The following is a 16,799-nucleotide window of genomic DNA, read 5'->3' as shown; positions in this document are numbered from 1 at the left end:
TTAAAAATTAACAGGTGCCCAAGCAATTTCATGCTAGAATCATCATCCGGATGCCAAAATAAACTAAATACAGCAAAAGATTTGAGTGCACAACGTTTGGTTTAGATTTGACAGTCATAAACAGCAATTGTGTACATTTGAGCTGAATGTGTCAAAATCTTAAAAATTAACAGGTGCCCAAGCAATTTCATGCTAGAATCATCATCCGGATGCCAAAATAAACTAAATACAGCAAAAGAGTTGAGTGCACAACGTTTGGTTTAGATTTGACAGCCATAATCAGCAATTATGTACATTTGAGCTGAATGTGTCAAAATCTTAAAAATTAACAGGTGCCCAAGCAATTTCATGCTAGAATCATCATCCGGATGCCAAAATAAACTAAATACAGCAAAAGGTTTTAGTGCACAACGTTTGGTTTAGGTTTGACAGCCATAATCATCTTTTAATTGCTCTAAATGCGTTTTTAGCGCATGATTGTACATTTGAGCTGAATGTGTCAAAATCTTAAAAATTAACAGGTGCCCAAGCAATTTCATGCTAGAATCATCATCCGGATGCCAAAATAAACTAAATACAGCAAAAGATTTGAGTGCACAACGTTTGGTTTAGATTTGACAGCCATAAACAGCAATTGTGTACATTTGAGCTGAATGTGTCAAAATCTTAAAAATTAACAGGTGCCCAAGCAATTTCATGCTAGAATCATCATCCGGATGCCAAAATAAACTAAATACAGAAAAAGAGTTGAGTGCACAACGTTTGGTTTAGATTTGACAGCCATAATCAGCAATTATGTACATTTGAGCTGAATGTGTCAAAATCTTAAAAATTAACAGGTGCCAAAGCAGTTTCATGCTAGAATCATCATCCGGATGCCAAAATAAACTAAATACAGCAAAAGATTTGAGTGCACAACGTTTGGTTTAGGTTTGACAGCCATAATCACCTTTTTATTGCTTTAAATGCGTTTTTAGCGCATGATTGTACATTTGAGCTAAATGTGTCAAAATCTTAAAAATTAACAGGTGCCCAAACAATTTCATGCTAGAATCATCATCCGGATGCCAAAATAAACTAAATACAGCAAAAGATTTGAGTGCACAACCTTTGGTTTAGATTTGACAGCCATAATCAGCAATTGTGTACATTTGAGCTGAATGTGTCAAAATCTTAAAAATTAACAGGTGCCCAAGCAATTTCATGCTAGAATCATCATCCGGATGCCAAAATAAACTAAATAGAGCAAAAGATTTGAGTGCACGTTTGGTTTAGGTTTGACAGCCATAATCATCTTTTTATTGCTTTAAATGCGTTTTTGCGCATGATTGTACATTTGAGCAGAATGTGTCAAAATCTTAAAAATTAACAGGTGCCCAAGCAATTTCATGCTAGAATCATCATCCGGATGCCAAAATAAACTAAATACAGCAAAAGATTTGAGTGCACAACGTTTGGTTTAGGTTTGACAGCCATAATCACCTTTTTATTTCTTTAAATGCGTTTTTAGCGCATGATTGTACATTTGAGCTGAATGTGTCAAAATCTTAAAAATTAACAGGTGCCCAAGCAATTTCATGCTAGAATCATCATCCGGATGCCAAAATAAACTAAATACAGCAAAAGATTTGAGTGCACAACGTTTGGTTTAGATTTGAAAGCCATTATCAGCAATTGTGTACATTTGAGCTGAATGTGTCAAAATCTTAAAAATTAACAGGTGCCCAAGCAATTTTATGCTAGAATCATCATCCGGATCCCAAATTAAACTAAATACAGCAAAAGATTTGAGTGCACAACGTTTGGTTTAGGTTTGACAGCCATAATCACCTTTTTATTGCTTTAAATGCGTTTTTAGCGCATGATTGTACATTTGAGCTAAATGTGTCAAAATCTTAAAAATTAGCAGGTGCCCAAGCAATTTCATGCTAGAATCATCATCCGGATGCCAAAATAAACTAAATACAGCAAAAGATTTGAGTGCACAACCTTTGGTTTAGATTTGACAGCCATAATCAACAATTGTGAACATTTGAGCTGAATGTGTCAAAATCTTAAAAATTAACAGGTGCCCAAGCAATTTCAGGCTAGAATCATCATTCGGATGCCAAAATAAACTAAATACAGCAAAAGATTTGAGTGCACAACGTTTGGTTTAGATTTGACAGCCATAATCAGCAATTGTGTACATTTGAGCTGAATGTGTCAAAATCTTAAAAATTAACAGGTGCCCAAGCAATTTCATGCTAGAATCATCATCCGGATGCCAAAATTAACTAAATACAGCAAAAGGTTTTAGTGCACAACGTTTGGTTTAGGTTTGACAGCCATAATCACCTTTTTATTGCTTTAAATGCGTTTTTAGCGCATGATTGTACATTTGAGCTGAATGTGTAAAAATCTTAAAAATTAACAGGTGCCCAAGCAATTTCATGCTAGAATCATCATCCGGATGCCAAAATAAACTAAATACAGCAAAAGATTTGAGTGCACAACGTTTGGTTTAGATTTGACAGCCATAATCACAATTGTGTACATTTGAGCTGAATGTGTCAAAATCTTAAAAATTAACAGGTGCCCAAGCAATTTCATGCTAGAATCATCATCCGGATGCCAAAATACACTAAATACAGCAAAAGATTTGAGTGCACAACGTTTGGTTTAGATTTGACAGCCATAATCAGCAATTGTGTACATTTGAGCTGAATGTGTCAAAATCTTAAAAATTAACAGGTGCCCAAGCAATTTCATGCTAGAATCATCATCCGGATGCCAAAATTAACTAAATACAGCAAAAGGTTTTAGTGCACAACGTTTGGTTTAGGTTTGACAGCCATAATCACCTTTTTATTGCTTTAAATGCGTTTTTAGCGCATGATTGTACATTTGAGCTGAATGTGTAAAAATCTTAAAAATTAACAGGTGCCCAAGCAATTTCATGCTAGAATCATCATCCGGATGCCAAAATAAACTAAATACAGCAAAAGATTTGAGTGCACAACGTTTGGTTTAGGTTTGACAGCCATAAACATCTTTTTATTGCTTTAAATGCCTTTTTAGCGCATGATTGTACATTTGAGCTGAATGTGTCAAAATCTTAAAAATTAACAGGTGCCCAAGCAATTTCATGCTAGAATCATCATCCGGATGCCAAAATAAACTAAATACAGCAAAAGATTTGAGTGCACAACGTTTGGTTTAGATTTGACAGCCATAAACAGCAATTGTGTACATTTGAGCTGAATGTGTCAAAATCTTAAAAATTAACAGGTGCCCAAGCAATTTCATGCTAGAATCATCATCCGGTTGCCAAAATAAACTAAATACAGCAAAAGGTTTTAGTGCACGTTTGGTTTAGGTTTGACAGCCATAATCATCTTTTAATTGCTCTAAATGCGTTTTTAGCGCATGATTGTACACTTGAGCTGAATGTGTCAAAATCTTAAAAATTAACAGGTGCCCAAGCAATTTCATGCTAGAATCATCATCCGGATGCCAAAATAAACTAAATACAGCAAAAGATTTGAGTGCACAACGTTTGGTTTAGGTTTGACAGCCATAAACATCTTTTTATTGCTTTAAATGCCTTTTTAGCGCATGATTGTACATTTGAGCTGAATGTGTCAAAATCTTAAAAATTAACAGGTGCCCAAGCAATTTCATGCTAGAATCATCATCCGGATGCCAAAATAAACTAAATACAGCAAAAGATTTGAGTGCACAACGTTTGGTTTAGGTTTGACAGCCATAATCACCTTTTTATTTCTTTAAATGCGTTTTTAGCGCATGATTGTACATTTGAGCTGAATGTGTCAAAATCTTAAAAATTAACAGGTGCCCAAGCAATTTCATGCTAGAATCATCATCCGGATGCCAAAATAAACTAAATACAGCAAAAGATTTGAGTGCACAACGTTTGGTTTAGATTTGAAAGCCATTATCAGCAATTGTGTACATTTGAGCTGAATGTGTCAAAATCTTAAAAATTAACAGGTGCCCAAGCAATTTTATGCTAGAATCATCATCCGGATCCCAAATTAAACTAAATACAGCAAAAGATTTGAGTGCACAACGTTTGGTTTAGGTTTGACAGCCATAATCACCTTTTTATTGCTTTAAATGCGTTTTTAGCGCATGATTGTACATTTGAGCTAAATGTGTCAAAATCTTAAAAATTAGCAGGTGCCCAAGCAATTTCATGCTAGAATCATCATCCGGATGCCAAAATAAACTAAATACAGCAAAAGATTTGAGTGCACAACCTTTGGTTTAGATTTGACAGCCATAATCAACAATTGTGAACATTTGAGCTGAATGTGTCAAAATCTTAAAAATTAACAGGTGCCCAAGCAATTTCAGGCTAGAATCATCATTCGGATGCCAAAATAAACTAAATACAGCAAAAGATTTGAGTGCACAACGTTTGGTTTAGATTTGACAGCCATAATCAGCAATTGTGTACATTTGAGCTGAATGTGTCAAAATCTTAAAAATTAACAGGTGCCCAAGCAATTTCATGCTAGAATCATCATCCGGATGCCAAAATTAACTAAATACAGCAAAAGGTTTTAGTGCACAACGTTTGGTTTAGGTTTGACAGCCATAATCACCTTTTTATTGCTTTAAATGCGTTTTTAGCGCATGATTGTACATTTGAGCTGAATGTGTAAAAATCTTAAAAATTAACAGGTGCCCAAGCAATTTCATGCTAGAATCATCATCCGGATGCCAAAATAAACTAAATACAGCAAAAGATTTGAGTGCACAACGTTTGGTTTAGATTTGACAGCCATAATCACAATTGTGTACATTTGAGCTGAATGTGTCAAAATCTTAAAAATTAACAGGTGCCCAAGCAATTTCATGCTAGAATCATCATCCGGATGCCAAAATACACTAAATACAGCAAAAGATTTGAGTGCACAACGTTTGGTTTAGATTTGACAGCCATAATCAGCAATTGTGTACATTTGAGCTGAATGTGTCAAAATCTTAAAAATTAACAGGTGCCCAAGCAATTTCATGCTAGAATCATCATCCGGATGCCAAAATTAACTAAATACAGCAAAAGGTTTTAGTGCACAACGTTTGGTTTAGGTTTGACAGCCATAATCACCTTTTTATTGCTTTAAATGCGTTTTTAGCGCATGATTGTACATTTGAGCTGAATGTGTAAAAATCTTAAAAATTAACAGGTGCCCAAGCAATTTCATGCTAGAATCATCATCCGGATGCCAAAATAAACTAAATACAGCAAAAGATTTGAGTGCACAACGTTTGGTTTAGGTTTGACAGCCATAAACATCTTTTTATTGCTTTAAATGCCTTTTTAGCGCATGATTGTACATTTGAGCTGAATGTGTCAAAATCTTAAAAATTAACAGGTGCCCAAGCAATTTCATGCTAGAATCATCATCCGGATGCCAAAATAAACTAAATACAGCAAAAGATTTGAGTGCACAACGTTTGGTTTAGATTTGACAGCCATAAACAGCAATTGTGTACATTTGAGCTGAATGTGTCAAAATCTTAAAAATTAACAGGTGCCCAAGCAATTTCATGCTAGAATCATCATCCGGTTGCCAAAATAAACTAAATACAGCAAAAGGTTTTAGTGCACGTTTGGTTTAGGTTTGACAGCCATAATCATCTTTTAATTGCTCTAAATGCGTTTTTAGCGCATGATTGTACACTTGAGCTGAATGTGTCAAAATCTTAAAAATTAACAGGTGCCCAAGCAATTTCATGCTAGAATCATCATCCGGATGCCAAAATAAACTAAATACAGCAAAAGATTTGAGTGCACAACGTTTGGTTTAGGTTTGACAGCCATAAACATCTTTTTATTGCTTTAAATGCCTTTTTAGCGCATGATTGTACATTTGAGCTGAATGTGTCAAAATCTTAAAAATTAACAGGTGCCCAAGCAATTTCATGCTAGAATCATCATCCGGATGCCAAAATAAACTAAATACAGCAAAAGATTTGAGTGCACAACGTTTGGTTTAGATTTGACAGCCATAAACAGCAATTGTGTACATTTGAGCTGAATGTGTCAAAATCTTAAAAATTAACAGGTGCCCAAGCAATTTCATGCTAGAATCATCATCCGGTTGCCAAAATAAACTAAATACAGCAAAAGGTTTTAGTGCACGTTTGGTTTAGGTTTGACAGCCATAATCATCTTTTAATTGCTCTAAATGCGTTTTTAGCGCATGATTGTACATTTGAGCTGAATGTGTCAAAATCTTAAAAATTAACAGGTGCCCAAACAATTTCATGCTAGAATCATCATCCGGATGCCAAAATAAACTAAATACAGCAAAAGATTTGAGTGCACAACCTTTGGTTTAGATTTGACAGCCATAATCAGCAATTGTGTACATTTGAGCTGAACGTGTCAAAATCTTAAAAATTAACAGGTGCCCAAGCAATTTCATGCTAGAATCATCATCCGGATGTCAAAATAAACTAAATAGAGCAAAAGATTTGAGTGCACAACGTTTGGTTTAGGTTTGACAGCCATAATCATCTTTTTATTGCTTTAAATGCGTTTTTGCGCATGATTGTACATTTGAGCAGAATGTGTCAAAATCTTAAAAATTAACAGGTGCCCAAGCAATTTCATGCTAGAATCATCATCCGGATGCCAAAATAAACTAAATACAGCAAAAGATTTGAGTGCACAACGTTTGGTTTAGATTTGACAGCCATAAACAGCAATTGTGTACATTTGAGCTGAATGTGTCAAAATCTTAAAAATTAACAGGTGCCCAAGCAATTTCATGCTAGAATCATCATCCGGATGCCAAAATAAACTAAATACAGCAAAAGAGTTGAGTGCACAACGTTTGGTTTAGATTTGACAGCCATAATCAGCAATTATGTACATTTGAGCTGAATGTGTCAAAATCTTAAAAATTAACAGGTGCCCAAGCAATTTCATGCTAGAATCATCATCCGGATGCCAAAATAAACTAAATACAGCAAAAGATTTGAGTGCACAACGTTTGGTTTAGGTTTGACAGCCATAATCACCTTTTTATTGCTTTAAATGCGTTTTTAGCGCATGATTGTACATTTGAGCTAAATGTGTCAAAATCTTAAAAATTAACAGGTGCCCAAACAATTTCATGCTAGAATCATCATCCGGATGCCAAAATAAACTAAATACAGCAAAAGATTTGAGTGCACAACCTTTGGTTTAGATTTGACAGCCATAATCAGCAATTGTGTACATTTGAGCTGAACGTGTCAAAATCTTAAAAATTAACAGGTGCCCAAGCAATTTCATGCTAGAATCATCATCCGGATGCCAAAATAAACTAAATAGAGCAAAAGATTTGAGTGCACAACGTTTGGTTTAGGTTTGACAGCCATAATCATCTTTTTATTGCTTTAAATGCGTTTTTGCGCATGATTGTACATTTGAGCAGAATGTGTCAAAATCTTAAAAATTAACAGGTGCCCAAGCAATTTCATGCTAGAATCATCATCCGGATGCCAAAATAAACTAAATACAGCAAAAGATTTGAGTGCACAACGTTTGGTTTAGATTTGACAGCCATAATCACAATTGTGTACATTTGAGCTGAATGTGTCAAAATCTTAAAAATGAACAGGTGCCCAAGCAATTTCATGCTAGAATCATCATCCGGATGCCAAAATAAACTAAATACAGTAAAAGATTTGAGTGCACAACGTTTGGTTTAGGTTTGACAGCCATAATCACCTTTTTATTGCTTTAAATGCGTTTTTAGCGCATGATTGTACATTTGAGCTGAATGTGTCAAAATCTTAAAAATTAACAGGTGCCCAAGCAATTTCATGCTAGAATCATCATCCGGATGCCAAAATAAACTAAATACAGCAAAAGATTTGAGTGCACAACGTTTGGTTTAGATTTGAAAGCCATTATCAGCAATTGTGTACATTTGAGCTGAATGTGTCAAAATCTTAAAAATTAACAGGTGCCCAAGCAATTTTATGCTAGAATCATCATCCGGATCCCAAATTAAACTAAATACAGCAAAAGATTTGAGTGCACAACGTTTGGTTTAGGTTTGACAGCCATAATCACCTTTTTATTGCTTTAAATGCGTTTTTAGCGCATGATTGTACATTTGAGCTAAATGTGTCAAAATCTTAAAAATTAGCAGGTGCCCAAGCAATTTCATGCTAGAATCATCATCCGGATGCCAAAATAAACTAAATACAGCAAAAGATTTGAGTGCACAACCTTTGGTTTAGATTTGACAGCCATAATCAACAATTGTGTACATTTGAGCTGAATGTGTCAAAATCTTAAAAATTAACAGGTGCCCAAGCAATTTCAGGCTAGAATCATCATTCGGATGCCAAAATAAACTAAATACAGCAAAAGATTTGAGTGCACAACGTTTGGTTTAGATTTGACAGCCATAATCAGCAATTGTGTACATTTGAGCTGAATGTGTCAAAATCTTAAAAATTAACAGGTGCCCAAGCAATTTCATGCTAGAATCATCATCCGGATGCCAAAATTAACTAAATACAGCAAAAGGTTTTAGTGCACAACGTTTGGTTTAGGTTTGACAGCCATAATCACCTTTTTATTGCTTTAAATGCGTTTTTAGCGCATGATTGTACATTTGAGCTGAATTTGTAAAAATCTTAAAAATTAACAGGTGCCCAAGCAATTTCATGCTAGAATCATCATCCGGATGCCAAAATAAACTAAATACAGCAAAAGATTTGAGTGCACAACGTTTGGTTTAGGTTTGACAGCCATAAACATCTTTTTATTGCTTTAAATGCCTTTTTAGCGCATGATTGTACATTTGAGCTGAATGTGTCAAAATCTTAAAAATTAACACGTGCCCAAGCAATTTCATGCTAGAATCATCATCCGGATGCCAAAATAAACTAAATACAGCAAAAGATTTGAGTGCACAACGTTTGGTTTAGATTTGACAGCCATAAACAGCAATTGTGTACATTTGAGCTGAATGTGTCAAAATCTTAAAAATTAACAGGTGCCCAAGCAATTTCATGCTAGAATCATCATCCGGTTGCCAAAATAAACTAAATACAGCAAAAGGTTTTAGTGCACGTTTGGTTTAGGTTTGACAGCCATAATCATCTTTTAATTGCTCTAAATGCGTTTTTAGCGCATGATTGTACATTTGAGCTGAATGTGTCAAAATCTTAAAAATTAACAGGTGCCCAAGCAATTTCAGGCTAGAATCATCATTCGGATGCCAAAATAAACTAAATACAGCAAAAGATTTGAGTGCACAACGTTTGGTTTAGATTTGACAGCCATAATCAGCAATTGTGTACATTTGAGCTGAATGTGTCAAAATCTTAAAAATTAACAGATGCCCAAGCAATTTCATGCTAGAATCATCATCCGGGTGCCAAAATTAACTAAATACAGCAAAAGGTTTTAGTGCACAACGTTTGGTTTAGGTTTGACAGCCATAATCACCTTTTTATTGCTTTAAATGCGTTTTTAGCGCATGATTGTACATTTGAGCTGAATGTGTCAAAATCTTAAAAATTAACAGGTGCCCAAGCAATTTCATGCTAGAATCATCATCCGGATGCCAAAATAAACTAAATACAGCAAAAGATTTGAGTGCACAACGTTTGGTTTAGGTTTGACAGCCATAAACATCTTTTTATTGCTTTAAATGCCTTTTTAGCGCATGATTGTACATTTGAGCTGAATGTGTCAAAATCTTAAAAATTAACAGGTGCCCAAGCAATTTCATGCTAGAATCATCATCCGGATGCCAAAATAAACTAAATACAGCAAAAGATTTGAGTGCACAACGTTTGGTTTAGATTTGACAGCCATAAACAGCAATTGTGTACATTTGAGCTGAATGTGTCAAAATCTTAAAAATTAACAGGTGCCCAAGCAATTTCATGCTAGAATCATCATCCGGTTGCCAAAATAAACTAAATACAGCAAAAGGTTTTAGTGCACGTTTGGTTTAGGTTTGACAGCCATAATCATCTTTTAATTGCTCTAAATGCGTTTTTAGCGCATGATTGTACATTTGAGCTGAATGTGTCAAAATCTTAAAAATTAACAGGTGCCCAAGCAATTTCATGCTAGAATCATCATCCGGATGCCAAAATAAACTAAATACAGCAAAAGATTTGAGTGCACAACGTTTGGTTTAGATTTGACAGCCATAAACAGCAATTGTGTACATTTGAGCTTAATGTGTCAAAATCTTAAAAATTAACAGGTGCCCAAGCAATTTCATGCTAGAATCATCATCCGGTTGCCAAAATAAACTAAATACAGCAAAAGGTTTTAGTGCACGTTTGGTTTAGGTTTGACAGCCATAATCATCTTTTAATTGCTCTAAATGCGTTTTTAGCGCATGATTGTAGATTTGAGCTGAATGTGTCAAAATCTTAAAAATTAACAGGTGCCCAAGCAATTTCATGCTAGAATCATCATCCGGATGCCAAAATAAACTAAATACAGCAAAAGATTTGAGTGCACAACGTTTGGTTTAGATTTGACAGCCATAAACAGCAATTGTGTACATTTGAGCTGAATGTGTCAAAATCGTAAAAATTAACAGGTGCCCAAGCAATTTCATGCTAGAATCATCATCCGGATGCCAAAATAAACTAAATACAGCAAAAGAGTTGAGTGCACAACGTTTGGTTTAGATTTGACAGCCATAATCAGCAATTATGTACATTTGAGCTGAATGTGTCAAAATCTTAAAAATTAACAGGTGCCCAAGCAATTTCATGCTAGAATCATCATCCGGATGCCAAAATAAACTAAATACAGCAAAAGATTTGAGTGCACAACGTTTGGTTTAGGTTTGACAGCCATAATCACCTTTTTATTGCTTTAAATGCGTTTTTAGCGCATGATTGTACATTTGAGCTAAATGTGTCAAAATCTTAAAAATTAACAGGTGCCCAAACAATTTCATGCTAGAATCATCATCCGGATGCCAAAATAAACTAAATACAGCAAAAGATTTGAGTGCACAACCTTTGGTTTAGATTTGACAGCCATAATCAGCAATTGTGTACATTTGAGCTGTACGTGTCAAAATCTTAAAAATTAACAGGTGCCCAAGCAATTTCATGCTAGAATCATCATCCGGATGCCAAAATAAACTAAATAGAGCAAAAGATTTGAGTGCACAACGTTTGGTTTAGGTTTGACAGCCATAATCATCTTTTTATTGCTTTAAATGCGTTTTTGCGCATGATTGTACATTTGAGCAGAATGTGTCAAAATCTTAAAAATTAACAGGTGCCCAAGCAATTTCATGCTAGAATCATCATCCGGATGCCAAAATAAACTAAATACAGCAAAAGATTTGAGTGCACAACGTTTGGTTTAGATTTGACAGCCATAATCACAATTGTGTACATTTGAGCTGAATGTGTCAAAATCTTAAAAATTAACAGGTGCCCAAGCAATTTCATGCTAGAATCATCATCCGGATGCCAAAATAAACTAAATACAGCAAAAGATTTGAGTGCACAACGTTTGGTTTAGATTTGACAGCCATAATCAGCAATTGTGTACATTTGAGCTGAATGTGTCAAAATCTTAAAAATTAACAGGTGCCCAAGCAATTTCATGCTAGAATCATCATCCGGATGCCAAAATAAACTAAATACAGCAAAAGATTTGAGTGCACAACGTTTGGTTTAGGTTTGACAGCCATAATCACCTTTTTATTGCTTTAAATGCGTTTTTAGCGCATGATTGTACATTTGAGCTGAATGTGTCAAAATCTTAAAAATTAACAGGTGCCCAAGCAATTTCATGCTAGAATCATCATCCGGATGCCAAAATAAACTAAATACAGCAAAAGATTTGAGTGCACAACGTTTGGTTTAGATTTGACAGCCATAATCAGCAATTGTGTACATTTGAGCTGAATGTGTCAAAATCTTAAAAATTAACAGGTGCCCAAGCAATTTCATGCTAGAATCATCATCCGGATGCCAAAATAAACTAAATACAGCAAAAGATTTGAGTGCACAACGTTTGGTTTAGATTTGACAGCCATAATCAGCAATTGTGTACATTTGAGCTGAATGTGTCAAAATCTTAAAAATTAACAGGTGCCCAAGCAATTTCATGCTAGAATCATCATCCGGATGCCAAAATAAACTAAATACAGCAAAAGATTTGAGTGCACAACGTTTGGTTTAGGTTTGACAGCCATAATCACCTTTTTATTGCTTTAAATGCGTTTTTAGCGCATGATTGTACATTTGAGCTGAATGTGTCAAAATCTTAAAAATTAACAGGTGCCCAAGCAATTTCATGCTAGAATCATCATCCGGATGCCAAAATAAACTAAATACAGCAAAAGATTTGAGTGCACAACGTTTGGTTTAGGTTTGACAGCCATAATCAGCAATTGTGTACATTTGAGCTGAATGTGTCAAAATCTTAAAAATTAACAGGTGCCCAAGCAATTTCATGCTAGAATCATCATCCGGATGCCAAAATAAACTAAATACAGCAAAAGATTTGAGTGCACAACGTTTGGTTTAGGTTTGACAGCCATAATCACCTTTTTTATTGCTTTAAATGCGTTTGTAGCGCATGATTGTACATTTGAGCTGAATGTGTCAAAATCTTAAAAATTAACAGGTGCCCAAGCAATTTCATGCTAGAATCATCATCCGGATGCCAAAATAAACTAAATACAGCAAAAGATTTGAGTGCACAACGTTTGGTTTAGATTTGACAGCCATAATCAGCAATTGTGTACATTTGAGCTGAATGTGTCAAAATCTTAAAAATTAACAGGTGCCCAAGCAATTTCATGCTAGAATCATCATCCGGATGCCAAAATAAACTAAATACAGCAAAAGATTTGAGTGCACAACGTTTGGTTTAGGTTTGACAGCCATAATCACCTTTTTATTGCTTTAAATGCGTTTGTAGCGCATGATTGTACATTTGAGCTGAATGTGTCAAAATCTTAAAAATTAACAGGTGCCCAAGCAATTTCATGCTAGAATCATCATCCGGATGCCAAAATAAACTAAATACAGCAAAAGATTTGAGTGCACAACGTTTGGTTTAGATTTGACAGCCATAATCAGCAATTGTGTACATTTGAGCTGAATGTGTCAAAATCTTAAAAATTAACAGGTGCCCAAGCAATTTCATGCTAGAATCATCATCCGGATGCCAAAATAAACTAAATACAGCAAAAGATTTGAGTGCACAACGTTTGGTTTAGGTTTGACAGCCATAATCACCTTTTTTATTGCTTTAAATGCGTTTGTAGCGCATGATTGTACATTTGAGCTGAATGTGTAAAAATCTTAAAAATTAACAGGTGCCCAAGCAATTTCATGCTAGAATCATCATCCGGATGCCAAAATAAACTAAATACAGCAAAAGATTTGAGTGCACAACGTTTGGTTTAGATTTGACAGCCATAATCAGCAATTGTGTACATTTGAGCTGAATGTGTCAAAATCTTAAAAATTAACAGGTGCCCAAGCAATTTCATGCTAGAATCATCATCCGGATGCCAAAATAAACTAAATACAGCAAAAGATTTGAGTGCACAACGTTTGGTTTAGGTTTGACAGCCATAATCAGCAATTGTGTACATTTGAGCTGAATGTGTCAAAATCTTAAAAATTAACAGGTGCCCAAGCAATTTCATGCTAGAATCATCATCCGGATGCCAAAATAAACTAAATACAGCAAAAGATTTGAGTGCACAACGTTTGGTTTAGGTTTGACAGCCATAATCACCTTTTTATTGCTTTAAATGCGTTTTTAGCGCATGATTGTACATTTGAGCTGAATGTGTCAAAATCTTAAAAATTAACAGGTGCCCAAGCAATTTCATGCTAGAATCATCATCCGGATGCCAAAATAAACTAAATACAGCAAAAGATTTGAGTGCACAACGTTTGGTTTAGATTTGACAGCCATAATCAGCAATTGTGTACATTTGAGCTGAATGTGTCAAAATCTTAAAAATTAACAGGTGCCCAAGCAATTTCATGCTAGAATCATCATCCGGATGCCAAAATAAACTAAATATAGCAAAAGATTTGAGTGCACAACGTTTGGTTTAGATTTGACAGCCATAATCAGCAATTGTGTACATTTGAGCTGAATGTGTCAAAATCTTAAAAATTAACAGGTGCCCAAGCAATTTCATGCTAGAATCATCATCCCGATGCCAAAATAAACTAAATACAGCAAAAGATTTGAGTGCACAACGTTTGGTTTAGGTTTGACAGCCATAATCACCTTTTTATTGCTTTAAATGCGTTTTTAGCGCATGATTGTACATTTGAGCTGAATGTGTCAAAATCTTAAAAATTAACAGGTGCCCAAGCAATTTCATGCTAGAATCATCATCCGGATGCCAAAATAAACTAAATACAGCAAAAGATTTGAGTGCACAACGTTTGGTTTAGATTTGACAGCCATAAACAGCAATTGTGTACATTTGAGCTGAATGTGTCAAAATCTTAAAAATTAACAGGTGCCCAAGCAATTTCATGCTAGAATCATCATCCGGTTGCCAAAATAAACTAAATACAGCAAAAGGTTTTAGTGCACGTTTGGTTTAGGTTTGACAGCCATAATCATCTTTTAATTGCTCTAAATGCGTTTTTAGCGCATGATTGTACATTTGAGCTGAATGTGTCAAAATCTTAAAAATTAACAGGTGCCCAAGCAATTTCATGCTAGAATCATCATCCGGATGCCAAAATAAACTAAATACAGCAAAAGATTTGAGTGCACAACGTTTGGTTTAGGTTTGACAGCCATAATCACCTTTTTATTGCTTTAAATGCGTTTTTAGCGCATGATTGTACATTTGAGCTGAATGTGTCAAAATCTTAAAAATTTACAGGTGCCCAAGCAATTTCATGCTAGAATCATCATCCGGATGCCAAAATAAACTAAATACAGCAAAAAATTTGAGTGCACAACGTTTGGTTTAGATTTGACAGCCATAAACAGCAATTGTGTACATTTGAGCTGAATGTGTCAAAATCTTAAAAATTAACAGGTGCCCAAGCAATTTCATGCTAGAATCATCATCCGGTTGCCAAAATAAACTAAATACAGCAAAAGGTTTTAGTGCACGTTTGGTTTAGGTTTGACAGCCATAATCATCTTTTAATTGCTCTAAATGCGTTTTTAGCGCATGATTGTACATTTGAGCTGAATGTGTCAAAATCTTAAAAATTAACAGGTGCCCAAGCAATTTCATGCTAGAATCATCATCCGGATGCCAAAATAAACTAAATACAGCAAAAGATTTGAGTGCACAACGTTTGGTTTAGATTTGACAGCCATAAACAGCAATTGTGTACATTTGAGCTGAATGTGTCAAAATCTTAAAAATTAACAGGTGCCCAAGCAATTTCATGGTAGAATCATCATCCGGTTGCCAAAATAAACTAAATACAGCAAAAGGTTTTAGTGCACGTTTGGTTTAGGTTTGACAGCCATAATCATCTTTTAATTGCTCTAAATGCGTTTTTAGCGCATGATTGTACATTTGAGCTGAATGTGTCAAAATCTTAAAAATTAACAGGTGCCCAAGCAATTTCATGCTAGAATCATCATCCGGATGCCAAAATAAACTAAATACAGCAAAAGATTTGAGTGCACAACGTTTGGTTTAGATTTGACAGCCATAAACAGCAATTGTGTACATTTGAGCTGAATGTGTCAAAATCTTAAAAATTAACAGGTGCCCAAGCAATTTCATGGTAGAATCATCATCCGGTTGCCAAAATAAACTAAATACAGCAAAAGGTTTTAGTGCACGTTTGGTTTAGGTTTGACAGCCATAATCATCTTTTAATTGCTCTAAATGCGTTTTTAGCGCATGATTGTACATTTGAGCTGAATGTGTCAAAATCTTAAAAATTAACAGGTGCCCAAGCAATTTCATGCTAGAATCATCATCCGGATGCCAAAATAAACTAAATACAGCAAAAGATTTGAGTGCACAACGTTTGGTTTAGATTTGACAGCCATAAACAGCAATTGTGTACATTTGAGCTGAATGTGTCAAAATCGTAAAAATTAACAGGTGCCCAAGCAATTTCATGCTAGAATCATCATCCGGATGCCAAAATAAACTAAATACAGCAAAAGAGTTGAGTGCACAACGTTTGGTTTAGATTTGACAGCCATAATCAGCAATTATGTACATTTGAGCTGAATGTGTCAAAATCTTAAAAATTAACAGGTGCCCAAGCAATTTCATGCTAGAATCATCATCCGGATGCCAAAATAAACTAAATACAGCAAAAGATTTGAGTGCACAACGTTTGGTTTAGGTTTGACAGCCATAATCACCTTTTTATTGCTTTAAATGCGTTTTTAGCGCATGATTGTACATTTGAGCTAAATGTGTCAAAATCTTAAAAATTAACAGGTGCCCAAACAATTTCATGCTAGAATCATCATCCGGATGCCAAAATAAACTAAATACAGCAAAAGATTTGAGTGCACAACGTTTGGTTTAGATTTGACAGCCATAATCAGCAATTGTGTACATTTGAGCTGAATGTGTCAAAATCTTAAAAATTAACAGGTGCCCAAGCAATTTCATGCTAGAATCATCATCCGGATGCCAAAATAAACTAAATACAGCAAAAGATTTGAGTGCACAACGTTTGGTTTAGGTTTGACAGCCATAATCACCTTTTTATTGCTTTAAATGCGTTTTTAGCGCATGATTGTACATTTGAGCTGAATGTGTCAAAATCTTAAAAATTAACAGGTGCCCAAGCAATTTCATGCT

Source organism: Festucalex cinctus, chromosome 8 (assembly GCF_051991245.1).
Source record: "Festucalex cinctus isolate MCC-2025b chromosome 8, RoL_Fcin_1.0, whole genome shotgun sequence".
In the NCBI taxonomy this organism is placed as follows: Eukaryota; Metazoa; Chordata; class Actinopteri; order Syngnathiformes; family Syngnathidae; genus Festucalex; species Festucalex cinctus.
The sequence above is the reverse complement of the archived record's forward strand: the minus strand, read 5'-3'. Positions refer to the sequence as shown.